Below are 12,696 nucleotides of genomic sequence, written 5' to 3'. Positions count from 1 at the left end.
TCTCTAATGAACATAAATGCAAAAATTCTCAACAAAATACTAACAAATAGAATCCAATAGCATATAAAATCAACTATACATAATGATCAATGGGTTTTATTCCTGATATGCAAGGGTGGTTTATTATAAGAAAATCAATTAACATAGTACACCACATTAACAAACCGAAGGGAAGAAACCACATGATCATCTAAATTGATGCAGAAAAGGTATTTGACGTAATCCAGCATCCTTTCTTGATAAAAATGCTTTAAGAGATAGGGATGGAAGGAAATTTCCTCAATATAAGAAAGGGCATATATGAAATCCCACAACCAACATTGCACTCAACAGGGAGAATTTGAAAGCTTTCTCTCCAAACTCAGAAACAAGACAAAGATGTTCACAACACCACTGTAATTCAACATTGTGCTAGAACTTCTAGCTAGAGCAATTATGTAAGAAAAAGAAATAAACGGCATGCAAATTGGACAAGAGGAAGTAAAATGCTCACTGTTTGTAGATGACATAATCCTATAGTTAGAAAATCCCAAACTATCTACAACAAAGCTACTTGAGCTAATAAAAGAGTTCAGCAAAGTGGCAGGACACAAGATGAACATGCAAAATCAATAGAGTTTCTAAATATTAGTAATGAGGGAAGCAGATGTGGCTCAAGTGATTGGGCTTCTGCCTAACACATGGGAGGTCCTGGGATTGGGTCCCAGGATCGGTGGTCCCCTGTGCCTGGAGAAGGCAAGCTGGCATGATAGGCAGGTATGGTGAGCTGATGTAACAAGTTGACACAACAAAAGAGACATAAAGAGGAAAGACAATGAGAGGGAACTGAGATGGCTCAGGTGACTGAGCACCTCTCTTCCACATGGGAGGCCCCAGGTTCATTTCCTGGTGCCACCTAAAGAGAAGACAAGCAGACACAGAGAGCACACAGCAAATCAACACAGAAAGCAGAGAGCAACTGCAATTAATGAGGGGGCAGGAATAAATAAATACAATAAATTTTTAAATAAATAAATAAATATTAGTAATGAGCAAGCTGAGGATAAAATCAAGAAAAACATTCCATTTACAATAGCAACAAAAAGACTCAAATATCTAGGAATTAATTTAGCAGGAATATAAAGGATCTGTATTCATAAAATTACAAAACACTGCTAAAAAAATCAAAGAAGACCTAGACAAAAGGAAAGACATTCTGTGTTCACAGATCAGAAAACTAAACATTGTGAAGATGTCAAGTCTGCCTAAGTTGATTTAAAGATTTCATGAAATATTAATCAAAATCCCAATAGCCTACTTTACAGAAATAGAAAATTCAATTACCAATTTTATTTGGAACGGTAAGGGTTCCTGAATAGCCAAAAGCATCCTTAAAAAGAAGAGCAAAGTTGGAGGACTCCCACTCCCTGACCTTGAAGTGTATTATAAAGCTATGGTGGTCAAAACAGCATGGTATTGGCATAATGATAGACACATTGATCAATGGAATTGAACTGAGAGTTCAGAAATAGATTCTCACCTCTATGGTCAACTGATTTTTGATAAGCCTACCAAGTCCACTTTTCTGGTACAGAATAGTCTCTTCAATAAAAGATGCTGGGAGATCTGGATATTCATAACCAAAAGAATTAAAGAGGACCCCTATCTCACTCCCTATTCAAGGATCAACTCAAAATGGATCAAAGACCTAAGCATAAAATTCAAGGCCATAAAACTCCTAGAAGATAACATAGGGAAACATCTGTAAGACCTTGATGTAGGTGGGGGTCTCTTAAACCTTATGCTGAATGCATGAGCAACAAAATAAAAAATAGATAAATGGGACCACCTCAAAATTAAACACTTCTGCACCTCAAAGGACTTTGTGAAGAGGATAAAAAGGCAGCCTACTCAATGGGAGAAAATATTTTGAAATCACATATCTGACAAGGGTCTAATATCCATGATTAGAAAGAGATCCTACAAGTCAAAAAGAAAATGATCTGATTAAAAAAATGGCAAAAAGACATGAACAGACATTTTTTCTAAAGAAATACAAATGGCAAACACACACACACGAAAAAAATGCTCAGCATCACTGGCTAATAGGGAAATGCAACCAAGTTTACATTGAGATAGCATTTCACAGCTACTAGAATGCCACTATTAACAAAACAGAAAACTACAAGTGTTGGAGAGGCTATGGAGACTTAGAAACACTTATTCACTGCTCGTAGGAACGTAGAGTGGTACAGCCACTGAGGAAGTCTGTTTGGCAATTCCTAAGGATGTTAGATATAGATCTATCATATGACCTGGCAATACTGCTACTGGGTATATACCCAGAGGAACTGAGAGCAGTGACATAAATAGACATCTGTACACCGATGTTCATAGCAATTTTAGTCCCAATGGCCAAAAGATGAAAACGACCCAGGTGTCCATCACTTGATGAACGGATAAATAAACTGTGGTATATACACACGATGGAATATTATTCAGCTGTAAGAAAAAATGAAATCATGAAACATATGACAACATAGATCAACCTGAAGGACATTATGTTGCGTGAAGCCATCTGGGCACAAAAGGTCAAATATTGTATGACTTCGCTAGTTTGAACTAAGTATAATGAGTGAACGCATGGAGTTAATAACTAGAATATGTCACCAGAGAAAGAATGTGGTTAGCAAATGGAGATTTGTGGTTTAATCTGTGCAGAATCAGCAAATGTTGCTTGTAAATGTTTGGAAATGAATAGAAATGGTGAAAGCACATCATAGGATTTGTAATCAGTAGTGCTACCATATAGGTATGATAGTGGGCTTTTTTGGGGGGGGAGGTAATGAAAATGCTCTAAAATTGATTCAACTGATGAATGCATAATTTGGTGATTAAACCAAATGCCATTGATTGTGCACTTTAGATAAATTCTATGGTTCATGAATAACAACAACAAAAATAATAGGGTGGGTTGGGGGAAAAATACACCAAATGTAAGATATGGACTATAGTTAGTAGTAATACTTTGATGATGTTCTTTCATAATTTGTTACAAAGGTTTCACAAAAATGCAAGTTATGGTGGGATGACATATGCCAGCCCTGTATGATATTATGCATTTTCGTTTTGTAAGTTCACAATTTTTACTATACACTTACTGTTTATATAAGTTCATGTATGAATGATATACTTCAATAAATTGTTAAAAAATTTTTTTTAAATGACTAAAAGAACTTCTGGCATGGAAATAGTAGAGTAAGACCCTATTGGATGACTTTCTCACAGAAAACAACTGTAAAATCTGAACCTATTACAAAAAGCAACTTCTTCAAAGCTCTGGAGAGTGAATAGGTTCTGTTGGCAGGTACAAGCAAGGAGGAAGGGAGGATGGAAGCTATACAAAGTAAATTCCCTTAGGCTAATTGTAGTCAGCCTGAGGTGTGAGGAAACAGAGTTGCTGGGGAAAAAAACCCACAGTTGGCCAAGGGCCATGGCTGTTAAAGAGAGTGGGGAAGGAAAGAGTCAGAAAGGAGATGCCTAATTTCTATCTGCTCGCATCTCTGATTGATCTCTGAACCAAACACATATGGCACAAGCAAAACAGCTCAGCCAAAGAAAACGAAATTGAATGAGACTTGAACTGCCACTCAAGAAACCAAGTTTCCAGTTCAAGTCCAACCAAGATAATTGCCTGCTTAAACAAAAGAAACACCACTCAGAGAAAAAGAACAGATAACAGAACCTTAAAAACTTAATATTCATAATGTCTAGAATACAATTCAAAATTACCCAAACTACAAAGAACCAAGAAATGAAATTCTCAAAAGAAAAGAAAATCAACTGAGGTAAATTCTGAGATAAACCAAATATTTGAACTAACAGACAAGGATTTTATAGCAGATAATGCAACCATCTTCAATGATGTAAAACAAAATATGCTAACAATTGGGAAGAAAAGGAAATCACACAGAGAAGTAGAAACAATAAAGACTCAAATGGAAAATCTAAAACTGAAAATTATGATATCTGAAATAAAAACATCCAATGGGTAGGCTTTAACAGCTGAACGGAGATGACAGGGAAAACAGTAAGTGAATTTGAAAATAGAACAATAGTATTGATCCAAGATGAAGAGCACACAGAAAAAAAGATTTGGGGGGGGAAAAAAAAAGAACAGAGATTTTTGTACCTGTTATATAATATCAAATGATCAAATGATCCAGCCTATATGTAATTGGAATCCCACAAGGAGAAGAGAAATAGAATAGGACAGGAAAAATATTTGACTAAATAGTGGCTGAAAATTTCCAAAATTTGATAAAAGACAAATTTACAAATGCAAGATGATCACTGAATACCAATCAGCATAAACACAAGCCATGCCAGGGCACCTCATAGTCAAATTATTGAAAGTAAGAGATAAAAAGTAAATAATGAAAACAAGAGTAGAACAACGCTTTAAATATGGGGGAACAGTATTCTGATTAATGACTGACTTTTCAAATATCCATGGAGACCAAAAGAGAGTGGAACAACATATTTAAAGAGAAAGGGGAAAAAAACCCTATCAACCCCAAATTCACAAATCAGCAAAAATATCCTTCTAGATTGAAGATGAAACACATTTTCAGATAAAAGGAATCTACAATAATTTGTTGCCAACAGACTGACACTACAAGATATGCTAAAATATGTTCTTTTTTTTTTTTTTTAATTTTTTTATTTTTTATTGACTTTGTAATAATATTACATTAAAAATATATATGTGAGGTCCCATTCAACCCCACCCCCCCACCCCCCCTCTCCCCCCCCCAACAACACTCGTTCCCATCATCATGACACATCCATTGGATTTGGTAAGTACATCTTTGGGCACCTCTGCACCTCATATACATTGGTTCACATCATGGCCCATACTCTCCTCTATTCCATCAAGTGGGCCCTGTGAGGATTTACAATGTCCGGTGATTACCTCTGAAGCACCATCCAGGGCAGCTCCATGTCCCGAAGACGCCTCCACCTCTCATCTCTTCCTGCCTTTCCCCATACCCTTTGTCCATTATGTCCACTTTTCCAAATCCAATGTCACCTCTTCTATGTGGACATTGGATTGGTTGTGTCCATTGCACCTCTATGTCAAGAGGAGGGTCAGATTCCACCTGGATGCTGGATGCAATCCTCCCATTTTCAGTTGTAATCACTCTAGGCTCCATGGTGTGGTGGTTGTCCTTCTTCAACTCCATCTTAGCTGAGTGTGGTAAGTCCAATAAATCAGATTGTAGGTGCTGGAGTCTGTTGAGGCTCAGGATCTGGCTATCACATTGTCAGTCCAGAGATTCAAATCCCCTAAATATATCTTAAACCCCAACATTAACTGCACCTCCAGCACATTAGCATGAAAGTCTTATGAAGGGAGATCCCATCTGAGTCCAGATTCATCACACATAAACACCATTTCCAAAGAGGGGCCATCTGCCCTGGTAGTTAACCCCATCGGCCATGACCATAACTCCCATGGGTCTCTTTAGCCCTCAAAGGAACCAATATCTGGGGGTTGTATCTGCTTTATCTGTCTCTCTGACTCTGCTCAGTTGTGCATGAGGGCAAACCTTCTGCCAGCCTCCAGACTCTTTTTTAGAAACTTGTAGCCATATAAACTCATTTCTCCTTTCCATTTCCCCCTTACTTTAGGTCAAACAGCATAAAATATGTTCTTTAGATTGAAAGTAAATGATACCAATGGAAACTCAGATCCTCATAAAAGAATGAAAAGTGTAGGAAATGGTAGATTTCTGGGTAAATGCAAAAGAATTTTAATTTTTTCCCTTAATTTCTTTATAATACATATAACTACTTAAAGCAAGAATTATAACATTGTCTCATGGAGTTAATAATGTGTGTAGATTTTGTATGTACAACTATGACAAAGGTAGGAGGCAGTATATGAGCCTATATACTTGCCAGGTTTCTATATTTTATATAATGCAAGACATTATTAATTGTAAGAGAACTGTGGAACAAGGAAGTTTATTGTAACTTTAAAGCAACTCCTATTAAAAATAATGTTAAAAAGTATAGCTAAAAGCCAATATGAGAAATAAAATCAAATTCTAAAAATTATTTGAATAATCCAAAGAAAAGATAGGAAAGGAGAAACAGGGGAACAAACACAAACAAAAACAAAAACACAGAGGAGACAAGTGGAAAACAACGAATAGTCTCAAACCCAACCATACCCATAATTACATTAAATATCAATGGACTAAACATTTCAATTAAAGGTCAGAGATAGCCAGATTATATATACACACTACACACACAAAACCATATACCATCTATAACAGAATTACTTTCATTATAAAGACACAGGCTCAAAATAAATGGTTGGAAGAAATATATACCATGCAAATAGCAAGAATAAGACTATGACAACATTAAATGAAATAGATTTCAAGACAAAAATCACTACCAGAGATAGAGAAATTTCATAGTACTACCAGAGATAGAGAAATTTCATAGTGATAAAAGAGTCAATCTATCAAAAAGAAATTGCAGTCATAAACATGTATGCACCTAATAAGAGCTTCAATGTATATGAAGCCAAAAAAATGACAGAATTGAAGAGAAAAATAATTTCACAATCACGTTTGGCCATTTTTAACATTTCCTGCTCAGCAATGGATAGAACAACTAGACAAATAATCAATGGAGACATGGAAGAACTGAATAAGACTATTAACCCCTTAACTTAATTGACTGAACACTGAACCTAACAATGGAGGAGTACACATTCTTTTAAAGTGCACATGGTATATTTACCATGATAGCCCAAATGCTGGACCTTGAGATGAGTTTCAATACATTTTAAAAGATTAAAAAGCCCTGTAGGCATAAGGATAGACAAATATATCAGTGAAGCAGAATAAAGAGTCCAGAAATTGACCCACACATATCTGGTCAATTGATTTTTTTTTTAAGATTTATTTTTCCCCCTTCCCCTCACCCTCCCTCCCCTCACCCTGCTGCTTTTGCTGTCTGTGTCCATTTACTGTGTGATCTTCTGTATCTGTTTCTCTTTTTGTCTTTTCTTCTCATTTTTTCTCCTCTAGGATTTACCAGTATTCAATCCTAGGGATTGATGTGGAGAGAGGTTCCCTGTCAGCTGTGCCACCTCTGTTCCTGGTTTCTGCTGGTTTCACCTAGACTCTCCCCTTTGTTTCTCTTTTCTTGTGTCATCATCTTGCTTCATGGCTCACTTGCATGGGCACTGGCTCACCATGTGTGCACCTGACTCACCTCCTGGGCACCGGCTCACCTCATGGGCACTTGCACAGACGCTCAGCTTGCCGCACGGACTCTTGGCTTGCCACGTTGCACTGGCTCACCACACAGGCATGCCTTCACTTCTTCTTTTTCACCAGGAGGCTCCAGGCATTGAACCCAGGTCCTTCCATATGGTAGGCAGAAGCCCTATCACTTGAGCCATATCCACTTCCCCAACTGATCTTTGACAAAAGTGACAAGGCAATTCAATGAGGAAAGAATAGTCTTTTAAAACACATGGTGCTGGAAAAATTGGACAGCCATATGCAAAGAAAAAACAAAACAAAACAACCCAACAAAAATCAGTGACCCTTGGACCCTGGGGCTCACCTGTCTCTTGGTACTGATCCCTGGCTGAGCCAGGGGGTGGGGGCAATGTGCAAGGGTCCCAGAGCTGGGGTTGCTGGTTGTGGGCACTTCATGGCATGAGTACAGGTGATGCCAGCTAGAGCTGGTGACTGAGGTGCAGCAAGGGCTGCTGTGGCCGTGTGGAGATGAGGAAATCAAGACACAGAGATTAAGTAATCTGAACCAAATAATATAGTAAGTTGTAGAACTGAGATTCAAGACTGGGCAAATTCTTTCTAGAGTCTGCACTCTTAACCACTATACTATATAGACTGCTCAAAAAGCTCCAAAGTATGAGTTGTGGATATTCAGAAAACAACAATTTCCTTGGGCTTGATCCTTTATCCAGTGATTGGAATCCTTCAGACCCTTAATTGGAGATCTGTGACAAGATTCAAACCTGGATTAACACTCAAAGACTGTGCAAAAAGATTTAAAGAACTGAAGAGCAGTGGAACCTCACCTGTTGACAACCAGTATAATCCCATAATGAATATTGGTGATAGTCCTGTTGAAACTTTAGCCACATATCTCAAAATCCTCACTTCCTGACACTCAGGGAGAATTTCAGGAGGCTCTGATTGGTCAGGATGCAGTTTCCAAAACAGGAAAACATAGTATAGCTTCCACAAGAAATTGTTCTTCAGAAAGTGAAAATGGTGCTACTTGTAATGGTGGAGAAAAGCCTGAAGAATCTGAACAGTCAAATATGATGATCCATATATGTGATGAAGCAGAAGACTTGAAAGAAGATTTTATTCGCCCATGGAATTTTTTTTTCTTTTTCCTTTAGTTTTAGAGATGTTTTAGATTATATAACAGTTACATAGAAAATATAGAGGATTAGATTATATAAAAGTTACATAGAAAATATAGAGGATTTCCATATACACCCTTCCTCCCTTCACATTTTCCCCTTTAATAACATCTTTCATTAGTGTGGAACATTTGTCACAATTGATGAACAAATACTGAAGCACTGCTAACCATGGTCTATAGTTTACATTATGGTTTACACTTTGCAGCACACAATTTTATAGATTTTGACAAAATGTATGATGACCTGAAGCCATCTTTGCACTATCTTGCAGAACAATTCCAATGTCTCAAAAATGCCCTATGTTACACCTATTCCTCCCTCTCCCTCCCCTCAGAACCTCTAGTGACCACTCTCTTGATATCAATGTTACAAGTTCTTCCATTACTAGAATAATGTCTATTTTTGTCCATACCTGCACTCCTCCCTTATGTTTGTTCATTCCTAAATCTTGAGGATTTGGAGATAGTGATTCCCACTCTGCTTCTGATTAAGGGGGGACTTAGATCACATGGGGCAAATGGATGGAACTGTCTTGCTTGCAGTTATAGACACTCTCTGTTTTTTGGGATGGGCATTGTATATCACCATCCTTTTGTTAGTTGTCCTTGCTGATTCCAATGAATTGGAGATTAGGTGTTGGCTGCAACTCTGCTGAGATTCAGGGCTCAACCAGCATATGAGCAGACTGAATATTTAAGTCTCTGGGACACATATTTAATGGGTATAGTGCTAATTATAGGTTCAAATAAAAGGGGCAAAAGAACCATGTGTAGGAAAATTATAACTGAGTCTAACTCTGTTACATTGGAGAGATAGGTTATCATATATTTCAAGGAGGTGCCAATTTCCTGGGGTTGTCTGCCTTGCTAAAGTGTCCAGATATCTGTAGAACCATCAGGAGCACCCCTGCTTGAGGTACTGTTTACTGTGGCAGTCAGTGAAATGCTCCTAAAATGTGCATAAGCGTTATCTCTGGAATAACCTCCCTACTCATTTTTAAATCCTTTAGTTCTAAAAACTCATTTGTATTTAATAGCTCTCCCTTTCGTTCAAGGTCTTTTTCCAAATATATCACTTGTTAGTGCTTGGTAATAATCCCTCAGTTCAAGATAGGCCCATCCCTGGGAGTCATGTCCCACGCAGGTGGGATGGCAGTTTGGCTTAGAGAGAGGCCACATTTGAGTAACAAGGAGGTTTTCAGGACGTTACTCTTAGGTGATAGTTATTATGACACTAAGTTTCCATTTTTTTTTTGTCTTTTTTGTCTTTATTTTTTCAATATTACATTAAAAAAATATGAGGTCCCCATATACCCCCCACCCCCCTCACCTCACTCCTCCCCCCATAGCAACAATCTCCTCCATCATCATGAGACATTCAGTGCATTTGGTGTTTCAATTTTACGAGCATCAGGTTCATAAGTACAAGCATGAATATCAAGGAACTGGTGTATTGATCTGTCCTCCTTCACTGGGCACTGACCATGTACTCTAGAGATTCTGCCACTCTGTTAGAGAATGTAGCAGGATTCCCCAGGATGGAATTTAATATTTAATATTTTGTTGGTTATTATGTGGGTCTCCACTCACTTGAGATAACACCCCATGACCACGGGAACACATTCATAATCCACGGAGACATGCCCCGGTGCATCCTTCCCCACACATACCCCATCACTGACACCTACACCAGTATTCCTCCCCTGCCATGGTGGCAACCTTTCTGTAATTCAAGACTTCCCAAAAAAGAAAGCCAAAAAATATATTTTTGTACTGTGTCTTTCATCACCATAAGATCTGTTATCATTTTTGTGACTTTACAATTTCTTCTTTGTATTCCCTCAGTGTCTTTTTTTTTTTTTACTTTATTTTCAAAGAAGCTTTAGGTTACAGGAAAGTCATATAAAAAATATAGGGGATTCCCATATACCCCACTCCCTCCCCATGAGATCTTTTGATATCAGAAATGAATTACTTTGCTGAATATTTACCTATGGATGCTCAGCACTGGCAAGAGGTAACCATTTCAATTCATTGTGATGTTCACCTCTTCAACTGGTTGATAAAATATGTCGAAAAGGAACACTAAGGAATAAAGATGGTGAGATCCCTACTTTAGAGTCAGGAAATGTCATTTTGATTCTTATTTCATCAGAATTTTTATAAATGGATTTGTTGGTTGAGCAGTGCATTCAGTATTGCAACAACACCTGTGCAACATGAACTTTATTAATGCAAATCTTATTACATGTATAGCTGATCTGTTTATGAACAGTGAAGCCCATGATTTAAAGGACAAAAAAAGATAAGCTAAGGAGCAAATTCTTTTGTGAGAAGCTTGAGCCTGTTTGACCCTGAGTACTTGAATCTAGATCTCAGAGTAGTGCAGGGACATGATATAGGTCCTTTTTTGTGTAAATATCTAACAAAAGAAACAGAAAGACTTATTCTTGCATTCCTGGAAAAATCAATGTGGATCAACATGAAATATTATCTATATTCACATAAGAGATCAGACTTGGGATGCTCGTGAGTATTTGAATAGTCTTTTTTGAAGAATTAAAGTCTTGGAGAGATGGATATTGGCAGTTGAGGGGAATGATCAATTGACTGACTTGCTTGAAATGTTATCGGGCTTTTTTCTGTATTGAATTTTCATATTGCAGGATCATTCAGAAGTAGTGGTGTATTCTACTGTGGGATGTTCATTGAATACTCTTGGCACTGGAATTTATCCGTTTGTAACTAAAAGATTCTAGTTTTATTCCACTCAGCTTACAAAGGCTTATAAAATGAGGGCGCATTTGGTTGCTCTTTGTGATTGAGGTGAAGGTGGGAATTTGCTGCCCTGTCCAACTACTAGAATACTGGATGATCTGCCTAAGCACAGAGATGTCATTGTTGTGCCTTTTTTAAAAGACACAGTTAGTGATTCTGAGGTTGGCTCCTGTGATGAAAAGGATTTAGACTGTGATGCTTTACTGGACCCAAATACGCTACGGGCCCCAAAACTGGGGAGCTCAGTGCTTTCTCGTCCCTGAAAAACTGGCGTCTGCAACTGAAGCAAGTCATTATTTTCAGAAGAAGAAGAATATACTACCAAATCTGAGGTCACTGAAGAAGAAGTTAGAGATGAAATAGTATCCAAGAAACAAAGGGAAAAGGAGAAGCCAAAGAAGTTCACTAAGCAACCAAGAAGTATATCTTTTCACCCTGTGCTCAGAAGAAAGAACAGGCCTTGGAGAAGCCAGCTTCTAGAAATGCGTCTCCTTTCACTGCAAGAATGCAGAAGAATAAGCGGGATGCCACAAGATCCTTGAGATTCAACCAGGATGCACAAAGAGAGATGATTAGTAGCAGATATCTGAAATTACAATACTCCTAATAAAAATGTGTTTGGGTGATCTACACCAAGGCAAGTTGCAGAAAGCAAAAGAATTTGCAGGGGATTTCAATATGGAAACACAAATCAAGGCCTCCATCCCAGTCAGTGCTTGGCAAAGTAGCACAGAGGAAAGAAAACACAAGGCCTAAAAGTCATTTTGTTCAAGGCTGTCCTGCATAAAGCACCTTCTGTGTAACTAATAAGGGAGAAGGCATACTCCTAGACATCTGAAATTGTTCACTTCTTGAGGATCTTAAGAACCATGACTTCTAAAAATTTTTTTTAAACAATTCAATTTTATTGATACATATTAATAAAGCATACAATTCATCCAAAATGTACAATCAAAGGCAAATTTTGTATGATCACATAGCTGTGCAATCATCACTTCAATCATTATTAGAGCATTTTCATTATTTCAATAACAATAATAATAATAAAAAAACAAGAAAATTCCTCACCTCTCAGTCTCTTTATGCTGCCCCTGCTATATATAGCTGTTATTTCTGGCTATTTTTGCATATTTATTTATTTATTAAGGAGTTTTATTGAGATATATTCACATATCATGTGATTTATCCAAAGTGTATAATCAATGGATTTTTTTTTAAGCCCCCACCACGGCTTTTTGCGTGCTGTCTGCTCTCTGTGTCCGTTTACTGTGCGTTCTTCTGTGTCAGTATTTATTTTTATTTATTTCCCCTTCCCCACCCCTTGTGGCTTGCTTGCTGTCTGCTCTCTGTTTTGCTGCACTCTTCTGCATTTTTTGCTTGTCTACCTTTTTGTTGCATCACCTTGCTGAGTTGGCTCTCCGCAGCACTTGCGGGCTGGGCAGCACT

The 12,696-nt window shown here is 37.7% G+C and overlaps 1 pseudogene; it reads left to right on the top strand.

The window, feature by feature from the left end:
* The first annotated feature begins 7,946 nt into the window (after nucleotides 1-7,946).
* On the top strand, nucleotides 7,947-12,037 carry LOC101426107 (SANT and BTB domain regulator of class switch recombination-like; annotated as a pseudogene).
* Nucleotides 12,038-12,696: the final 659 nt, after the last annotated feature.

Source organism: Dasypus novemcinctus, chromosome 1, assembly GCF_030445035.2.
Source record: "Dasypus novemcinctus isolate mDasNov1 chromosome 1, mDasNov1.1.hap2, whole genome shotgun sequence".
NCBI classification, from domain to species: Eukaryota; Metazoa; Chordata; class Mammalia; order Cingulata; family Dasypodidae; genus Dasypus; species Dasypus novemcinctus.
This window is presented reverse-complemented; position numbering and strand designations above follow the sequence as displayed.